We start from the raw sequence: 20,389 nt of genomic DNA, 5'->3' as shown, positions 1-20,389 counted from the left end.
CTTGGTGAGCAAGATATACCGGTGAATGATTATTTCAAATATTTGGGATCCATCATTCAAAAGTATGGAGAAATTGATGGAGATGTAAATCATAGGATAAAGGTTGGGTGGATGAAATGGAAAAGTGCTACTGGAGTGCTGTGCGATCGTAGAATGCCATTGCGGTTGAAGGGAAAGTTTTATAGGACGACTATTAGACCCGCTTTACTATATGGTACGGAATGTTGGGCTGCCAAGAGACATCATATTCAAAAAATGAGTGTAGCTGAGATGCGGATGCTTAGATGGATGTGTGGAAATACAATAAAAGATAAGATTCGGAACGAAGAGATACGTAAGAAGGTAGGTGTTGCACCCATTGAAAATAAGATGCGAGAGAATCGTTTACGGTGGTTTGGACATATTCGGCGAAGGCCTAATGATGCTCCAGTTAGAAGGTTGGAGAAATGGGAAAATATATTAGTTAAAAGAGGTCGGGGTAGGCCTAGGAAGACTTGGATGGAGATGATAGGAAAGGATATGAATGCTTTGAACCTCACCGAGGACATGGCGTTGGATAGAAATGATTGGAGGAAAAGGATTCATGTGGAAGACCCAAAATGAATTTCTTTTTGGTTCATATCGCTGACCCCAATTGTTTTGGGATGAAGGCGTAGTTGTTGTTGTTTGTTGTTTGTTGTATATATATATATAGTAACTAAGCATGTTGTCATGATTTCACAGAACAAATCACACAAACACACACACGTATATATAATTATATATATACAAAAAATAACAATATATATAAGAATAATAAATGGCTAAACTGCCCTCATGCCTAGGTGGAGACAGCTTAGTCGCCGACTAGGCACTGTAGTCGGTGCCTAGTCGGCAAAATTGGTACCTTTTAAGTTACCCACCTAGGAATTGCAAAGCCTAGGCGTTTTACTTACGCCCGGTCGATTAAGCAAACTAGTCGGTGCCTAGTTGGGGCTTTTGACTACATACAGTGGAGGTAGGAGTTGGGTGTAAGAATCACAATTCATGTATGAAAAATAATCACTACAAATTAGTGGGATATAAAAAACAAACATATTCTTTTTTTTATTTATGGTTCTCATAATTGTCAATGTGGTTTGTAAGGACTGGAAAGGTGATCTCTGTATGTCCGCATGCACTATATGCTGTCCTGGTGCACCCTTTCAACAGGTTTTATTTTATATATTATGAAGATGAGCAGAAAGCAATAATGTAAATTTATGATTAAAGCCATAGTTCAATCACAACATTCAAGATGAACATAAACTTACAGGTTATAATTCATAAATAGGATGAACAAACAACACAAATTAATATAAAATAATTGAAAAGTAAAACAACTAAAGAGATAGAATAAACATTAGATCTATTCTTTTGGCAATGGAGAAAATTATAAACATTGCCAAATCCTTCAATTCTAGAGTTTGCTCAAACTAGAACAAGGAGCCTAAGTTTGACCATTTACAGCGTAGTCTATATTTATGACTTACATGCTTGCTATTATGAAGAATTCAGATTGTGAGGCATATATATATTGGGGTGGGTGAATAGGCCATCCTAGCTTGGGCCGATTGGGATGTTGATGGGGTCAAGCTCGGTTCGAGCGAGCCCATGGCCCGTTCATTAGGCCCAGGGGCCTAATGGGTGGTCCAGGCTGAACTGACCTAGTCCCATTCCTCTTTACTTCATGGCCAGCCATTTTGGCAACTCATGTACACACACACAACCTCTCTCTCTCTCTCTCACACACACACACCCCCCGGCCACCAAGAAACCCTTTAGGGGGGGGGGGGGGTGGGGGTGGAAAAGGGCGGCTGGCCTTTTCCAGCCATGGTGGTACCCCCTACTGGTACTCTCTCTCTCTCTCTCTCTATATATATATATATATATATATATATATATAGAGAGAGAGAGAGAGAGAGAGAGAGAGAGAGAGAGAGAGAGAGAGAAAGAGATTACCTCACCATCATCCCGTCACTGGTTGCCAGTGGCATCCACTCCAGATAGTGTGGACAGGGGAGTTGGGGAACACTAAGTCTCTAATGCTTTAACTTAACAGTTAAACAGGCTGGGCCACCTTTCTCTCTCTCTCTCTCTCTCTCTATATATATATATATATATATATATATATGTGAGAACTGAACATATTGGGCCCTCTTTTCTCGTTCTGCCACGTTAGGCCTGTTAAATTATATTACCGAAATATTGTAATCTTATATATTATATATATATATAAAATATATATATGTATCTATCCACTTATATATATAAAATATATATATTTCCTTATTTTAGTCATAGGGGTAGTTTAGTCATTTCCTCAATTTTACACATTCATTTTTGTGAATGCGATTGTAATTTTTTTTTTATTTTTCTTTTCTTTCTTTTTTATTTTTACCAAAAGGTACCTTGGGGGGGTCCACTCAAATAGACGTTGGGCCCTTCCAACGGTTCCCTCCAAGGCTCCTTTTTGTGGTTTATAAATAGGGGTTCTCCCCTTGTAATTGAACCTGCTTTGGGTCAAATCCTATGTGTGATCTAATAAAGCTTTCCATTCTTTTTTATGCGTTAGTGCATTTGTGAGATATTGTGGGTTGTGCCCAGAGTTACCGGAAGCTTCTTAGATAGGTGGGAAGCTCGCTTCCCAGAAACTCGCTTCGGAAGCGTGATACTCCTCAGTTTCAAAACTTTATAAGAACCTCGATTTCCCCACACTTCTCGTATGCTTTCCACACACTTCATTTATTCATCTTATATGTTCTCTTACTCAACTTTTCATGTTTTTTATGTGTTTTCTTTTACTTTTCTCACTCACTTCCACGTGATTTCTCTAAATTGGTAATCATCAATTTTAGATTTTGTTAAAAATTTAATTTTTACACTAAAAAATCATGAAATTTAATATTAGTCACTTTTATTTTAGTTTTTATTTGTGTTTCATTATGATTCACATTCAATTATTATATTTCTTTTTCTTATTCCTCGCTTCCTGCTTCCTATATATTTTAAAATGCATCGCTTCTCGCTTTCGCTTCCTGTATCGTTACCCGCTTCCGCTTCCTAGTCTGGCAACCTTGGTTGTGCCTTTGTGCACAAGTGTTCTAAGTGTTCTTATTGTGCATTTGTGCACTTGTTTTTCATCAAGAACATTGTGTCTTGATCATAGTATATTTTTAAGATACTTTCACATGGTATCAAAGCAAGATTGAAGAAAGAAGATCGTGTAGTTTCTTACCTTTTTCGAGTGTCTCAAAAAATGTGCCCTCAAAATTTTGATGATTGTCGTGGACTATTCTCTTCATCTAATATTTTAGAAGTCTCTTTTAGCAAGAAAGATCTAAAATTCCTTTGTGGTACGTATCTCTTTCTTTCTTTTCTTCTCTCTAATCAGTGAAAAAGATTCTCATTTCTCTCTTGGTTTTAAACTTAATGGGTCCAATTATCACGTATGGGCCGGAAACATGGATGCTCGTATTAAAGGAAAAGGGTTTTGGGGCTATGTCCAAGGCTCGATTCCGGAACCGGAGCCCAAAATCACTATGATGGAACAAGGATAAATAAAGATCCTTGAAGGAGAAGAAAGAGCCAAGGCTCTTGAAGACTATAGTAAGAAACATGAAGAATGAGAGATGAAGAATTTCAAAATCCTATCATGGATTTTCTCATCCGTTGAAACAAAGATTAATGCCAACATCATCAAGTTCAAGAAAGCCTCTCAAGCGTAGGAATACCTTGAAAATATGTACACTTCAAGGGACTTGTCCCACAAGTATTATTTTCAAAAAAGGGCCTTGACCCTTCAACAAAACGAAATGACTATTAGAGAGTATTTCGTGGAATTATCGTGTATTTGGGATGATCTTGCTATGCTTGAGCCCAAATGGAGTAGAGAGGCTATTGAACTTAGGCATAAACAATTAGAAGATGATCATTTTTTTAACTTTTTGAATGTGCTTAGGCCCGAATTCGAGCAAATTCGATCCTCCCTTCTTTCCTCTTTCACTTCCCTCTCTCTTGAAGATGTAGTTGTTAAATTATAATCTATGTCACATGGGTGCGGGTGCGGGGGTTCGGCACTTCCAAAAAACCCGGGTGCGGGGGTGCGACAGGGGAAAAAATGTAAAATATATATATATCATGTATAGTCTATATGTATGAATGTATGGTAGCTGTTAAGGTCCATGACATTTATGCCCAACTTACTTTTTACCATTTTTTTATCTTATATGGTTGTCCCCAAAGATGAAAGTGATGAGTTGTGGAGCCTGATTCATTGTTTTTGCCCTTGCAGGAAGGGGGGTTTCTGCAGCGTATTTCATAGGGCAATTTTTAAAAAAAAAACTCCAAAAAAAAATTGGACAAAAATGACCCTGGGTGCGGTCAACGCACCCAGGGTCGGGTTGGCTGCACCCGCGTAGAGTCGCGTTGATGCGGGTGCGGCTGTTAAATTATGTATATATAAATATATATATACATATACTTATATATATATATATACATTCATATATATATATATAAGTATATATACGTATATATGTATATATACATAATATAGCCTTTTTTTATTTTGTATAAACCAAAAACCCGATAGGGTGTTTTGGTAATTCCAAATGTACCTTTTTCTTTTTTACCTTTTTCCCTTTTTCCCCTTTTTCTTTTTTCTTTTTTATTTTTGTCTTTTACTTTTTGGAATCATAAAGGGGCCCCACCCATCTAGTCGTTGGGGCCCCAACAGTCATATTTATGACCGTTGGGGCTCCCAACGATTAGAAGGGAGCCCCCTTTATGGTTCCCTTTTAGTGCTTCCCTCCTCTATATAAAGAGGAGGTTCCCCCTTGTAAATGTATGGGTTTTTACACCCTTCTCTTCCTTTCTTCAATAACATCCAACTTATGACTTTAAGTCATTTTCTATATTTGTGAGTTTTGTGTGTGCACATTGGGTGTTTGTGTTCTTGGCTCTAGTAGTCACTCTTAAAGAGTGACTTTTTGCTCTATTGGTGCTTCCGCCTCTTTTCATTACATGGTATCAGAGCTCGGTTGGTGATTGGGCTTTTCGTTTTGTCACCTTGGAACGCGTGCCTCTCAAAGTTTTGAAGAAAGGAAGTATATTTGGTGCCGATGGAACGTGACTCTAGAGTGGAGCTTTCTTTTAAGCTAAATGGGTCCAACTATCTCATGTGGGCCTCCGCTATGGAAAATCATCTAAGAGGTAAGAAACTTTGGGGCTTTTTTATGGGAACTACTCCCGAACCCTCTCTTGTTCTTACAAAAATTGAAAATGAAGTTGAAAAAGCTTTAGATGGCGATGAGCGCATCAAAGCCATTAATGAACATCAATCCAAAATTGAGGATTGGGAAAGTAACCATGCCAAAATTTTGGCAGGGTTTATGAACAATGTAGACCTTAAAAATTGTCCTAATATTGCCAAATTTAGAAGGGCCAATGAAGCTTGGTTTTTCCTTAAGGGTATGTATACCCAAAAGGATCTTGCTCGACAATTTTTTTGTCAAGAAAAAATCCATTCCACCAAACAAATGGATATGAGTGTCCGGGATTATTTTAGCTCTCTAACCCCTCTTTGGGATGAGCTTGCCCTTCTTGAGCCTAAATGGGTTGCTCCACAAGATATTGAGCTAAGAAGGGAACAAATTGAAAAGGAGCACTTTTTTCAATTCCTTCATGGCCTTCGTCTGGAATTTGAACAAGTGAGGGCATCTCTTCTCCATAGAAGCAAAGCCCTACCTATTGAAGATGCCCTTGCCGAGATATGTCAAGAAGAAACTCGACTTGGCTTGAGCATTAGAAGTGATGAAGTTTTGGCCGTTACTAGGCCCGGATCGAATGTTAAAGCATATAGACCTCCCCACTTTAACAAAAATAACAATGGGCCTAGAAAGGGAATTATATGCCACTATTGTAATGAACCGGGGCACATTAGACCGGTTTGTTCAAAGCTTAAAGGAAAGGTTGCCGCGGTTGGAGAAAGTTCTACAAAGAAGGAAGAAAGTACCAAAGAAGGAGATATCAAAGAAACTCTTAATCATATCTCCGAAGCTCTCCAACACCTTCTCAAGTTTTCTCCTTCAACATCCGGAGCCACCATTGCCTACTCTTCATCACCTCCAGGTATGTGGATTCTAGACTCTGGTGCTTCTTTTCATATGACATCTCATAAAAACTCTCTTTCAAATGTTTCTTCCGAACCTATATCCTCCTATGTTTCAACGGCCGATGGAACGTCATTAAAAATTGAAAGTATTGGAACACTTGACTTCAAAAACTCTCAAAACTTTTTCGTTCCTAAAGTAAGAATCGTTCCGAAAATTAATTTAAATCTCTTTTCCGTTTCCCAAATCACCGGTCATGGATGCCAAGTCTCTTTCTCACCTAAAGATTGCACCGTGCAGGATCTCCAGTCAGGGAAACTGATTGGGTAAGGCCATAGAAGGGGTGATCTCTATTTTATGGACTTTTTGACGCTTCCATCTAAGTCGTCTTGTAATCTTGTTAAAGACAAAAGTATTGGTATTTGGCATGAGAGACTTGGTTATCCAAATTTTGTAAAAATGTCTCTTTTCCCTTTTTTGAACAATACTTGTAAAGACAATCACATGACTTCTAAAGATTGCATTTTTGGGAAATCTAAAGCTACTCCATTTCCTCAAAGAAGTTACTTTACCACTCGGCCATTTGAACTTGTTCATTCCGATGTATGGGGACCCTCCCCTATTTTATCTAAAGGAGGTTTTTCGTATTATGTAGTCTTTATTGATGACTTCACTCGATTTACGTGGATATACTTTCTAAATCGCAAATCCGAAGTCTTCTCCTTCTTTAAAGAATTTCATGCAATGGTTAAAAATCAATTTTTGGGAAATCTATCTATCCTTAGGTCCGATTCGGGAGGTGAATATATGTCTAATGATTTTCAAAGCTACTTAAAAGAAAATGGAATTTGTCATCAACGTTCTTGTCCCAACACCCCGCAACAAAATGGTCTTGCGGAAAGAAAGCATAGGCACATAATAGAAACTACAAGAACATTATTGATTTCAAAAAATATCCCAAAATCCTTTTGGGCCGAAGCGGTTCTAACTTCAACATATCTCATCAATAGAATCCCTTCATCCTCCTTGAAAAAACTTTCTCCATTTGAAAAACTTTACAATATGTCTCCCGATTATAAAAGATTAAGAATTTTTGGATGTAAATGCTTTGTTTTAACTCACAAAAATGATAAACTTTCTCCTAGGGCTATTGAATGTATTTTCTTGTGATATGGCGAAAAACAAAAAGGATATCGATGTTTTGACATATTTAAAAATAAATTTTATACCTCAAAAGATGTCACATTCCTTGAAGAAGAAAACGGTTTTTCGCATCAACCAAGTGAAAATGTTGACTATTCCTTCTTATTTGACTTGTTACCTCAAGAAAACATCATAGATGATCATGTTGATCCTAGTGAACCTCCTAATGAAGATCTTGTTGAACATCCAAATAATGATCAAAACTTAGAAGAAAATGCTTCAAGACAAATACAAGTCTACTCTAGAAGGCATGAAAGAAATCCTCCTTGTGCCCTTGAAAGATTTTCTCAAAGTGAGTCGATAGAAGAGACCTCTCAAAGAAGATCAAATCGCATTCCCAAGATTCCAAATAGATTTGTTTCTTATGACTCTTTTTCTCCTAACTATCGAGCATGCCTACTTGCTCTTCACTCCTTTCATGAACCATCTCATTACAATGATGCTAAACAATATGCTCATTGGAATGAAGCTATGGAACTTGAACTTAATGCCCTTAAAAGGGCGCAAACTTGGGAAATCATTGATCCTCCAAACGGCAAGAAACCCATTGGATGTAGATGGGTGTTTAAAGTTAAAACTAAGAGTGATGGCTCATTAGAAAGATATAAGGCTAAGTTGGTAGCCAAAGTATATGCCTAAGAGTATGGGGTAGATTATGATGAAACTTTTGCCCCAGTTGCTCGAATGACTAGTGTTCGAGCCCTTATTGCTATAGCTTCTGTTAAAAAATGGTCAATCTTTCAACTTGATGTTAAAAATGCCTTCTTGAATGGTAATTTAAATGAAGAAGTTTATATGGAACCGCCTCCAGGTATGAATTTAAATGGAAAAGTTTTAAAATTAAAAAAGGCTTTATATGGACTTAAGCAAGCTCCTAAAGCTTGGTATGACAGGTTTAGTAATGTATTAATCAATTTAGGTTTTTCATCTTGCTATACTGACACTGCTCTTTTTGTTAAAAGGATAGGTGACTCCATTATTATGCTTCTGCTGTATGTTGATGATATGATCATCACTGGGAATGATAAAAAGGGAGTAAATGATATTAAGTCTATGTTAAAAGATACTTTTGATATGTCTCATCTTGGTTATTTGAGATATTTTTTAGGAATTGAAGTGGCTTATTCTGCGCGAGGATACATCTTATCTCAAATGAAGTTAGCTGCAGAAATTTGTACCAAATCAGGAATATCTGATGAAAAGAAAGTTGAGACTCCCGAAGTTATTAATTCGAAACTAAGACTTGAAGATGGTGTTCTTCTTGAAGATCCAACACCCTACCGTCAATTAATTGGATCCCTCACCTATCTATCCATTACCCGTCCAGACATTGCTCATGCAGTTCATGCAGCGAGCCAGTTCCAGCACGCACCTACTACGGTTCATATGGCGGCTGTAATGAGAATTGTGCGATATATCAAAAATACCATCTCTAAGGGACTCTTCTTATCCTCTTCCTCATCTCTTGAATTGACTGCTTTTACTGATGCTGACTGGGGAGGTAATCCCAATGATCGTATCTCAATTACAGGTCTGTGCATTTTTTTAGGTGAATCTCTCATCTCGTGGAGATGCAAGAAGCAACAGAAGGTCTCATTATCATCTACAGAAGCTGAATATCGGGTTATGGCGATGACAACTATGGAAATTGTTGGGCTCAGAAGTCTTCTTGGCGACATGGGCGTTCCCATTTCCACTCCCACCAAGCTCTGTTGTGATAACAAGAGTGCGATATACATTGCCAGCAATCACATCTTTCATGAGCGGACCAAGCATATCGAAATGGATTGCCATTATGTTCGAGACGAGTATCTCAAAGGGACCATCATATTGCCATATGTCACTTCAGAGTATCAACTGACTGACTTCTTCACCAAGGCGCTCCCAACTCCACGATTCATGTTTCTTCTTTGCAAACTTTCGGTCTTCTCCCCGTAAAGTTTGAGGGGGCATGTTAAATTATGTATATATAAATATATATATACATATACTTATATATATATATATACATTCGTATATATATAAGTATATATACGTATATATGTATATATACATAATATAGCCTTTTTTTATTTTGTATAAACCAAAAACCCGATAGGGGTGTTTTAGTAATTCCAAATGTACCTTTTTCTTTTTTCCCTTTTTCCCCTTTTCTTTTTTCTTTTTTATTTTTGTCTTTTACTTTTTGGAATCATAAAGGGGCCCCACCCATCTAGTCGTTGGGGCCCCAACAGTCATATTTATGACCGTTGGGGCTCCCAACGACTAGAAGGGAGCCCCCTTTATGGTTCCCCTTTAGTGCTTCCCTCCTCTATATAAAGAGGAGGTTCCCCCTTGTAAATGTATGGGTTTTTACACCCTTCTCTTCCTTTCTTCAATAACATCCAACTTATGACTTTAAGTCATTTTCTATATTTGTGAGTTTCGTGTGTGCACATTGGGTGTTTGTGTTCTTGGCTCTAGTAGTCACTCTTAAAGAGTGACTTTTTGCTCTATTGGTGCTTCCGCCTCTTTTTATTACAACCCTGCTAGCCGAATCCCTGTGACATAGATTATAATCCATTATCATTGTAATGTCCATATATATATTATATATATATATATATATATATATAAAGAAAGATAAATATACATATATATAAAATATATATGTATATGTATCTATCTAATTATATATATAGAAATATATATCAGCCATATGGGTATTTTAGTCTTTTTCATTCTTGCATATATTCCATTTGGAATGTGCATGTAATTCCTTTTTTACTTTTTCTTTTATTTCTTTTTGGATTGCATTGGGAGGGACCCAACATGATCGTTGGGCCCCTCCAATGGTCACAAATGTGACCGTTGGAGGGGCTTCAACGATCACATTGGGGCCTTGGAGAGGCCCCCCTTTTTGTGTTATAAATAGGGGTCTTCTCCCCTTTGTAAAGCATTCTTTTTGGAGCTTATGCTCTCCAAATTCTTCAATACAAATTCCTTATTTTATGCTTGTGTGCATTTGTGAGATTTAGTGGATTGTGCCTTTGTGCACAAGTGTTCTAAAGGGTTCTTATTGTGCATGTGTGCACATGCTTATTATCAAGAATATTAAGGTCTTGATCATAGTGAAGATATTTTTACATGATATCAGAGCAAGGTTTGAGGAAGAAAGATCGTGCATTCTCCATATTCTTGAGTCACCTCGAAAAATGTGCCTTCAAGCTATTGGAGAATGAGGTGGATCATTTCCTTCGGCCAATATTTTAGAAGTCTTCTTTGTCAAAGAAGACTTAAAAATCTATTGAGGTACACATTCCTTCTTATTTCTATCCTCTCTAATGGGCGAAAAAGACTCCCACTTTTCCCTCGGGTTTAAACTCAATGGTTTAAACTATCATGTTTGGGCCGGTAATATGAAAGCTCATGTTAAAGGGAAATGGCTTTGGGGGTATGTTCAAGGTTCGATACCGGAACCCGAACTAAAAATTACTTCTATGGAAAAAGGAGATATAAAGATTCTAGAAGGAGAAGAAAGGCAAAGAGCTCTTGAAGATTATTCAAAGAAACATGACGAATGAGAAATGAAAAACTTCAAGATCTTATCGTGGTTTTTCTCATCCGTTGAAACTGAGATCAATGCGAACATCATCAAATTCAAGAAAGCTTTCGAAGCTTGGCTATATCTTGACAAAATGTATACTTCAAGAGATTTATCACACAAATACTACCTTCAAAAGAGGGCTTTGACCTTACAACAAAATGAGATGACTATTCGGGAATACTTTGCCGAATTGTTTTCCATTTGGGACAAGCTTGCTATGCTTGAACTTAAATGGAGTGGTGAAACTATCGAGCTTAGATACAACCAACTTGAGGAAGATCGTTTTTTTTTAACTTCTTAAATGGTCTTAGATCCAAATTTGAACAAATTCGGTCTTTTCTTCTTTCTTCTTTCACATCTCCCGCCTTTGAAGATGTTATTACCAAATTGAGTGGGGAGGAAACCCGTATAGGCATTAGTAAAAGCAATCCTAGTATCCTTGCTACCTCTTCAATTCAAGAAGAAAGTGAAGGAGTGAATGCCGTTTCAAGACCGGGCAACCATGTGAAGACTTACAAACCTCCTCACTTTAAGAATCAAAGTCAAGGAGGAAGTTGGCAAAATGGAAAGAGAGACTATAGCAAATTAACTTGTCATTTTTGTAAAGAACCAGGGCATATCAAACCAATTTGCCCAAAATGGAAGAAATTACTTGCAATGGCTTCTACCTCTTAACCGAAAGAACGACCATCCTCTTTAAATGGGTCTCTTTCTCTACAACAAATTGTGGAAGCTCTTCAACCTCTTCTCAAGGGAGGAATTTCCGGAGCCGCTATGTCAACCTCTTTCTCTCCTGGTAAGACATCTTGGCTCTTAGATTCTGGGGCATCATTTCATATAACCCCAAGGTGCTTGCTCTCTTTCTGAATACTCTAAAAACTCTTTTTCATCTTTTGTCTCAGTGGCAGATGAAACATCCCTTGAAATTAAAGGAATTGGCAATTTCGAAAAACAAATTTTTTTATTTCAAAAATTAGATTCATACCAAAACTAAATTTAAATTTACTTTTGGTTTCTTAACTCTCGGAGCATGGTTGCGATATAAAATTCTCTTCTAATAAATATTGGATACAGGATCGCCGGTCCGGGAGGTTGATTGGGGAAGGCTCTAGAAAAGAAGATCTCTACTATGTCGACTTTCTTCAAGTTTCCAAGAATGAATTTTGTAATGTTGTCTAAAATAAAAATATTCATGTGTGGCATAAGAGACTTGGACATCCTAATATTGTTAAAATTTCGTATCTTCCTTTTGTTAAGCATCTTTATAAAGGAGATTTTACATGTAATGAATGTATTCTTGGGAAAATAAAAAGTTTGCTCTTTTATCAAAGATCCATACTTACAACAAAACTTTTTGAAATTGTTCATTCTGATGTATGGGGTCCAGCTCCTGTGATATCTAAAGGAGGATTCTCATATTATGTGATTTTTGTTGATGATTACACTAGGTATTATTGGATATACTTTCTCAAACATAAGCATCAAGTTTTTTCGACTTTCAAAACTTTTTATACGATGATCTTAAATCAATTCAATGGGAACTTAAAAAATTTTAGATCCGACTCTGGAGGAAAATACCTATCAAATGAATTCAAAAGTTATCTTGAAAATTATGGTATTCTCCATCAAAAATCTTGTCCAAAAACCCCTCAAGAGAATGGATTAGCCAAACGAAAGCATAGGCATATTATTGAAACAACTCGAACATTGCTTATTTCGCAAAACATTCCAAAAAAACTCTGGGCTGAGGCAGCCCTTACATCGGTCTATCTTATAAATAGACTTCCATCAAAAAATTTAAACAAAATTTCTCCTTTTGAAAAATTATACGAGAAGGAACCTGACTATAGTAGGTTAAGGGTGTTTAGATGTAAATGTTTTGTCCTTACGTATAAAAATGATAAGCTTTCTCCAAAGGCCATTCCTTGCGCCTTTCTTGGTTATTCGGAAACCCAAAAGGGTTTTCGGTGTTATGATGTCAAAAATGATTAATTGTATGTTTCCAGAAATGTGAGTTTTTTGGAAAATCTTAGTGGTTTCGAAAACCTTGTATCTCATTATGAGAATATGGATTATTCTTTTTCTATTTGAAATGTTAGCTAAAGATGATGATACAAGTGATGATGAGTCAACTCTGAGTAACTCAAGCGATAATGAAACCGAGGAAACTATCACCTCTCTGCTCTCTCCTCCTTGTCAAGATGAAGGATCATCTAGAGAGCCCATCACCTATGCTCATATAGATAAAAACGCCTTCAGAAGTGCTCTTGAAAGATATGATGACACCAGTAGGATTGTCTCTCCAAGAGAGAAGAACTTGCGAAGAACTGAAAGACCTAGGAAAGCTCCCTCTAGGTTTATCTCATATGTCTCTTTTCCACCTAAATATAGGGTCTGTCTTAGTGCCATTCATTCTTACGAAGAACCTAGAAATTTTGAGGAAGCATGAAAATGTTCTGAATGGATAGAAGCTATGGAGAATGAACTTGCTGCTCTAAGAAGAGCCAAAACTTGAGAATTTCAAGATCTTCCTAAGGGTAAAAAACAATAAGATGTAGATGGGTGTATAATGTAAAAACTAAAAGCGATGGATCTCTTGAGAGATAAAAGGCGAGATTAGTTGTTAAGGGATATAGTCAAGAATATGGGATTGACTATGAAAAAACTTTTGCCCTGGTGGTCCGGATGGTCACTGTCCGATGTCTCATCACCGTTGCCTCAATCAACAAATGGAATATCTATCAAATGTATGTTAAAAACGCCTTCCTAAATGATGATCTGAATGAAGAGGTATACATGGATGCTCCACCCGGAATGAAGACTCTCAAAGGGAAAGTACTTCGCCTTTGCAAAACACTTTATGGTTTAAAACAAGTACCCAAGGCTTGGTATGATAGGTTTAACTCTGTAATGTTAGAAAATGGTTTCTCATCCTGTTTTACTGACACTGCCTTATTTGTTAGAAAAAACAATGAAGGGATTGTCATTTTTCTTTTATATGTGGATGATATGCTTATAACCGGAAGTGATTCTAAAGGGGTTAAAAGCATAAAATCAATTTTGATGGATAAATTTGAAATGTCTGATTTGAGATTCCTAACTTATTTTTTGGGTATTGAAGTAACATACTCTCATAGAGGATATTTTTTGTCTCAAACTAAGTTTGTCTTTGAGATTATTGACAGGTCAGGTATTATAGATGACAAGGTTTGTGAAACTTCTGTTATAGTGAGAGCCAAAATAAAGATTGATGATGGTATTCCTCTCTGATCCCACCCCATACCGACAACTTGTGGATCATTGATTTATCTGAGTATTACTAGACCAAATATTTCTCATGCTGCATGTCAGTTTCAACATGCACCAACATCAGTTCACATGAGTGCCATCTTGCGGATTGTAAGATAGATAAATGGTACTCTAAACAAGAGAGTATTCTTATCCTCCTCTTCTGAATTAAAATTAATTGCTTATACCGACTCTGACTTGGGAGGTGACCAAAATAACCGTCATTCCACCACTGTTTTTTGTGTATTTTTAGAAGACTCGTTGATCTCGTGGAGATGCAAGAAGCAACAAAAAGTGTCTTTATCCTCTACTGAAGCTGAATATTGAGCCATGACAACTACTACCATGGAAATTGTATGGATTCATCAACTATTAGAAGATATGAGGATCAATGCTGAATGGCCCACCAAGCTATATTGTGATAACAAGAGTGCAATTTATATTGCCAAAAATCATACATTTCATGAGCGGACTAAACACATTGAGATGGACTGTCATTGTGTTCGAGAAGCATATCTCAAAGGAGTCATAGATCTTCCGTATGTGCAATTTACTTTTTCTTTTATTTCTTTTTGGATTGCCTTGGGAGGGACACAACATGATCGTTGGGCCCCTCCAACAGACAGATTTGTGACCGTTGGATGGTCTCCAATGATCACATTGGGGCCTCTCCAAGGCCCCCCCTTTTTGTGTTATAAATAGGGGTCTTCTCCCCTTTGTAAAGCATTCTTTTTGGAGCTTCTGCTCTCCAAATTCTTCAATACAAATTTCTTATTTTATGCTTGTGTGCATTTGTGAGATTTAGTGGATTGTGCCTTTATGCACAAGTGTTCTAAAGGGTTCTTATTGTGCATGTGCTTATTATCAAGAATATTAAGTTCTTGATCATAGTATCTTCTTGAAGATATTTTACAGTAATTACGAAATTAAGTGGGGGAAGCGACTCGTATGAGCATAAGCAAAAATAACCCAAGTGTTCTAGCAAATTCTTCCAACCATGAATAAAGTGAAGGTGTTAATGCCGTCTCAAGACTGGGAAACAACTTAAGAACCTACAAACCTCCCCACTTCAAGAATCAAAGCCAAGGTACAAGTGGTCAAGGCGGAAAGAGAGATTATAGCAAGCTTGTGTTCCACTTTTGTAAGGAACAAGGGCACATCAAGCCCATTTGTCCAAAGTAGAAAAAGTTGCTAGCTATGGCAACCACATCTCAACTTCAAAAGGAAGAATGCTCGTCGTCTTCAAATGGAGCTCTCTCATTACAACAAATTGTGTATGCACTTCATCCTCTTCTCAAAGGGACAAATTGTGGATGCACTTCAACCTCTTCACCTCTCGATAAGACCTATTGGCTTTTAGATTCGGGTGCCTCTTTTCACATATCCCCAAGTATTAATACTTTTTCCGAATACTCAAATAATCTCTCACCATCCTTCGTCTTAACCACGGATGGAACATCTCTTGAAGTTAAAGGAATTGAAAATTTTGAAAAACAAGGGTTCTTTATCAAAAAAATTAGATTTATACCAAAATTAAACTTAAACTTGCTTTCAGTTTCAAAACTCTCGGATCATGGGTGTGATATAAAATTTTCATCTAACAAATGTTGGATATAGGATCGTCGATCCGAGAGGTTGATTGGGGAAGGCTCTAGGAAGGGAGATCTATACTATGTTGATTCTCTTCAAATTCCAAAGAACCTTTTTTGTAATGTTGTCCAACAAAAGGATATTAATGTATGGCACAAGAGACGTGAACATCTAAATGTTGTAAAAATTTTCTATTTACCTTTTATTAAACACGTATTAAAAGTGTTTTCACTTGTAACAATTGTACACTTGGGAAAATGAAAAAGATACCTTTTTGTCAAAGATCTATGTTTACAACAAGACCTTTTGAAATTGTTCATTCGGATGTACGGTGACCGACACCAGTTTTATCAAAAGGGGGTTTTGCGTATTATGTAATTTTTGTTGACGACTACACAAGATATTGTTGGATATTTTTTCTTAAGCATAAATATGAAGTCTTTTCGACTTTCAAAAACTACCATATAATGATTAAAAATCAATTTAATGGAAATCTAAAAATTTTCAGAACCGACTCAGGGGGAGAATATCTTTCAAGTGAATTCAAAATTTATCTTGAAAGTCATGGTATTCTTCATCAAAGATCTTGTTTAAAAACTCCTCAACAAAATGGATTAGCCGAAAGAAAGCATAGACATATAATAGAGACAACTTGAACCCTTCTTATTTCTCAAAACATCTCAAAAGGTTTTTGGGTCGAAGTTGCCTTAACATCTGTCTATCTCATAAATCGTTTACCATCTAAAACTTTGAACAAAATCTCACTTTTCGAAATGTTGTATACCAAAGAACTTCACTATAGTCGGTTGAGAATTTTTGGTTGCAAATGCTTTGTTCAAGAACGACAAGCTCTCACCGAAAGCCATTGCATGTGCTTTTCTTGTGTATTTTGAAACCCCAAAAGGGTTTCAATGTTGTGATGTTAAGAATGATAAGTTATATGTTTCTAGAATTGTGAGTTTTTTGGAAAATGTTAATGGTTTTGAGAAAAATGAATCTTATAAAGAAAATATGGATTATTCCTTTTTATTTGAGCTGTTATCAAAAGATGATGATAGTGATGATGAACTCACTCATGTTGATGATAATAATAATGAAGATGAGGAAAATATTTATTTTCATTCATCTACCTACCAAAACGGTGATGAAGGAGCATCGAAAGATCCTATAACATATTCCCATAGAGACAAAAACAATTTTAGAAGCGCGATCGAAAAATACAGTGAACCTAATAGCTTCACTTCAACAAATGAAGAATTGAGAGACATAGAAAGGTTCCTTCTAGGTTCATCTCATATGACTCTTTTACACCTAAACATAGAGCTTGTCTTAGTTCCATTCACTCCTATGTAGAACCCAGAAACTTCGAAGAAGCCAAAAAGAATGATGAATGGTTAAAAGCGATAGAATGTGAGCTTACAACTCTCAACATGGCAAAAACTTGAAAATTTCAAGATCTTCCCAAGGGAAAGAAAACAATAGGGTGTAGATGAGTATTTAAGGTAAAAACTAAGAACGACGGATCTCTTGAGAGATATAAAACTCGACTAGTTACGAAGGGATATAGTCAAGAATACGGGATTGACTATGAAGAAACGTTTGCCCCTGTGGCTCGAATGGTCATTGTTGCCTCAATCAACAAATGGAACATCTATCAAATGGATGTTAAAAACGCCTTTTTAAATGGTGATCTAAATGAAGAAGTATATATGGATGCCTTGCCAGGAATGAAGACTCCCAAAGAAAAAGTACTTCATCTTCGAAAAGCACTATATGGTTTAAAACAATCTTTCAAGGCTTGGTATGATAGATTTAATTCTGTAATGTTAAAAAATGGTTTCTCATCCTGTTTCATTGACACTACTCTATTTGTTAGAAAAACCAATGCAGGGATAATCATTTTGCTTTTGTATGTGGATGATATGCTAATAACTGGAAGTGATATTAAAGGAGTTAAAAGCATAAAATCAATTTTAAAGGATAGATTTGAAATGTCTAATTTGAGACTTCTAACCTATTTTTTGGGTATTGAAGTGACACTCTCATAGAGGGTATTTTTTATCTCTGACTAAGCTTGCCTCTGAGATTCTTGACAGATCAGGTATTACAGATGATAAAGTTTGTGAGACTCCTGCTATAGTAGGAGCCAAAATGAAGATTGATGATGACACTCCCCTCACAGATCCCACTTTCTACAAACAACTTGTGGGATCGTTAATGTATCTAAGTATTACTAGACCAGATATCTCTCATGCAGTTCATACTGCAAGCAGTTTCAGCATGCACCATTGTCTGTTCACATGAGTGCCATTTTGCGGATCATCAGATACATAAATGATACATTAAATAAGGGAGTATTCTTATCCTCTTCTTCTGAATTGAAATTGATTGCTTATACTGACTCTGACTGTGGATGTGACCCAAATAACCGTCACTCCACCACTGGTTTTTGTATATTTTATGAGACTCGTTGATCTCATGAAAATGTACGAAGCAACAAAAAGTGTCTTTATCCTTTACAAAAGCTGAATATCGAGTCATGACAACGACTACCATGAAAATTATGTGAATTCATCAGCTATTAGAAGATATGGGGATTAATGTAGAAGGACCCATCAAGCTTTGCTGTGATAACAAGAGTGCAATTTATGTCGCCAAAAACCACACATTTTATGAGCGTACCAAACACATTGAGATGGACTGTCTCTATGTTCGTGAAGCATATCTAAAAGGGGTCATTGATCTTCCATATGTAACTTCAGAATATCAGTTGATAGACTTTTTCACCAAAGCGTTGTGTGCTTCGCTTTTCAACTTTCTTCTTGACAAACTTTTGGTCATCTTGCCCTAAGTTTGAGGGGGGTGTTAAATTATATTACCGAAATCTTGTAATCTTATATATTTTATATATATAAAGGATGATACATATACATATATGATATATATGTATCTATCCACTTATATATATAAAATATATATTTCCTTATTTTAGTCATAGGGGTAGTTTAGTTATTTCCTCAGTTTTATGCACAATTATTTTTGTGAATGTGATTGCAATTTTTCTTTTCTTTTCTTTCTTTTTTTTGTTTTTACCAAAAGGTACCTTGGGGGGCCCACTCAAATAGACGTTGGGCCCCTTCAAGGCTCCTTTTTGTGGTTTATAAACAGGGGTTCTCCCCTTGTAATTGAACATGCTTTGGGTCAAAGCCTATGTATGATCTAATAAAGCTTTCCATTCTTTTTTATGTATTAGTGCATTTGTGAGATATTGTGGGGTGTGCCTTTGTGCACAAGTGTTCTTATTGTGCACTTGTTTTTCATTAAGAACATTGTGTCTTGATCATAGTATCTTTTTGAAGATACTTTCACAAGGCCCCCATAGTTTGAAGTGTTTTATGAAAGATCTGAACCGTTAGATGTGTTTAGCATGTTCGATTTAGTGGGAATTGACTCTTTGATCATGTTTTTTTGATGAAAAAATGTATTTTTAGGAGCTGAAAAAAATTGATGCCTTCATAGCCATTGATTTTGGATCACCGGAAAAACCTATATACAGGTCAGATTCTGGTGATCCAAAAGCTGGTTCCCACTAAACAAAACCTATAGATCACACCTATGGTGTTAGAGATGAGAAAAAATACCAAAAAACTACGATTTTGAAGGGGCAGAAGGAGAAAGTGGGCAGCACCAACGCATTACTATATATATATCACCAATATCTAGGGGTGTCAATGGGTTGGGTTCAGACCCAAGTGGAACCAGACTTTGACCACATTTTCAGGTATGGTATCGGGTCCAGACACGGGTCTAATCGGGTCCACTATAAGAAAAACCATACTCGGACCCGATAAGAACTACATGAACCAAACCCGGAATATTTTTTTATCATTTTTACATTGAAACATTGTGGGTCTTAATTGGAACTCGGGTCGGGTCTGGGTATGGTATAAAATTTCACAAACTATACCCCGGTCCATGTATTAATCGGACCTTCGGGTTTGGACCCAAGTCTTCTTAATTATCACCATACCCGGACCCTATAGGATTTGGTTCGGGTAAACCCGACCCATTGACATCCTACCTATATCGTTCAAGGCAATTTCTCGATGATCATTTTTCTATGAGAGATCTTCAAAAACTAGTTTTTTTTCGTGAAAATCTTGGGAGTTTTAAAATTTGAAAAATATAAAAAATAATAAGAAAGATAAGAAAATAATAGATTTTATATTGATTTTTCTTGCAAAAATACAAGGAAATAAGTTTGAAATTTTTTTAAAATACTAAAAAATCTAGAGATTAGCTTAAAATATATAAAATAAGATTTTTTTTCAAAATAATCATGATAGAATTACAATAGTTTGCCAATATTATTGGCTTACATGATTTTGCCGATATTATTGCAATATTTTCAAAATATTGACGATAGCGGTGACACTGGTAGGTACGTATGTATCGGTGTATGCCTATATGCAAGTGTGAAACGTGGATTTGTGGCCAGCATCCTTGGGTTATGTTGGAAAGCTGATTGGTGCAAGGACTTTTCAGGATTCATGGTCTTTTGACACTACATATGAGGATTGGTGAAACACGA

General features: G+C 36.4%; 1 protein-coding gene across 2 annotated transcripts in view; it reads left to right on the top strand.

The window, feature by feature from the left end:
- The window catches only part of LOC149839060 (Zincin-like metalloproteases family protein), a 165,001-nt gene that overhangs the window by 87,054 nt on the left and 57,558 nt on the right, over positions 1 to 20,389 (top strand). The gene's annotated exons all lie outside the window — the stretch shown is intronic.

The sequence above is a fragment of the Nuphar pumila genome, chromosome 4 (genome assembly GCF_984573655.1).
Source record: "Nuphar pumila chromosome 4, dmNupPumi1.hap1.1, whole genome shotgun sequence".
Lineage (NCBI taxonomy): Eukaryota > Viridiplantae > Streptophyta > Magnoliopsida > Nymphaeales > Nymphaeaceae > Nuphar > Nuphar pumila.
The sequence above is the reverse complement of the archived record's forward strand: the minus strand, read 5'-3'. Positions and strand labels throughout refer to the sequence as shown.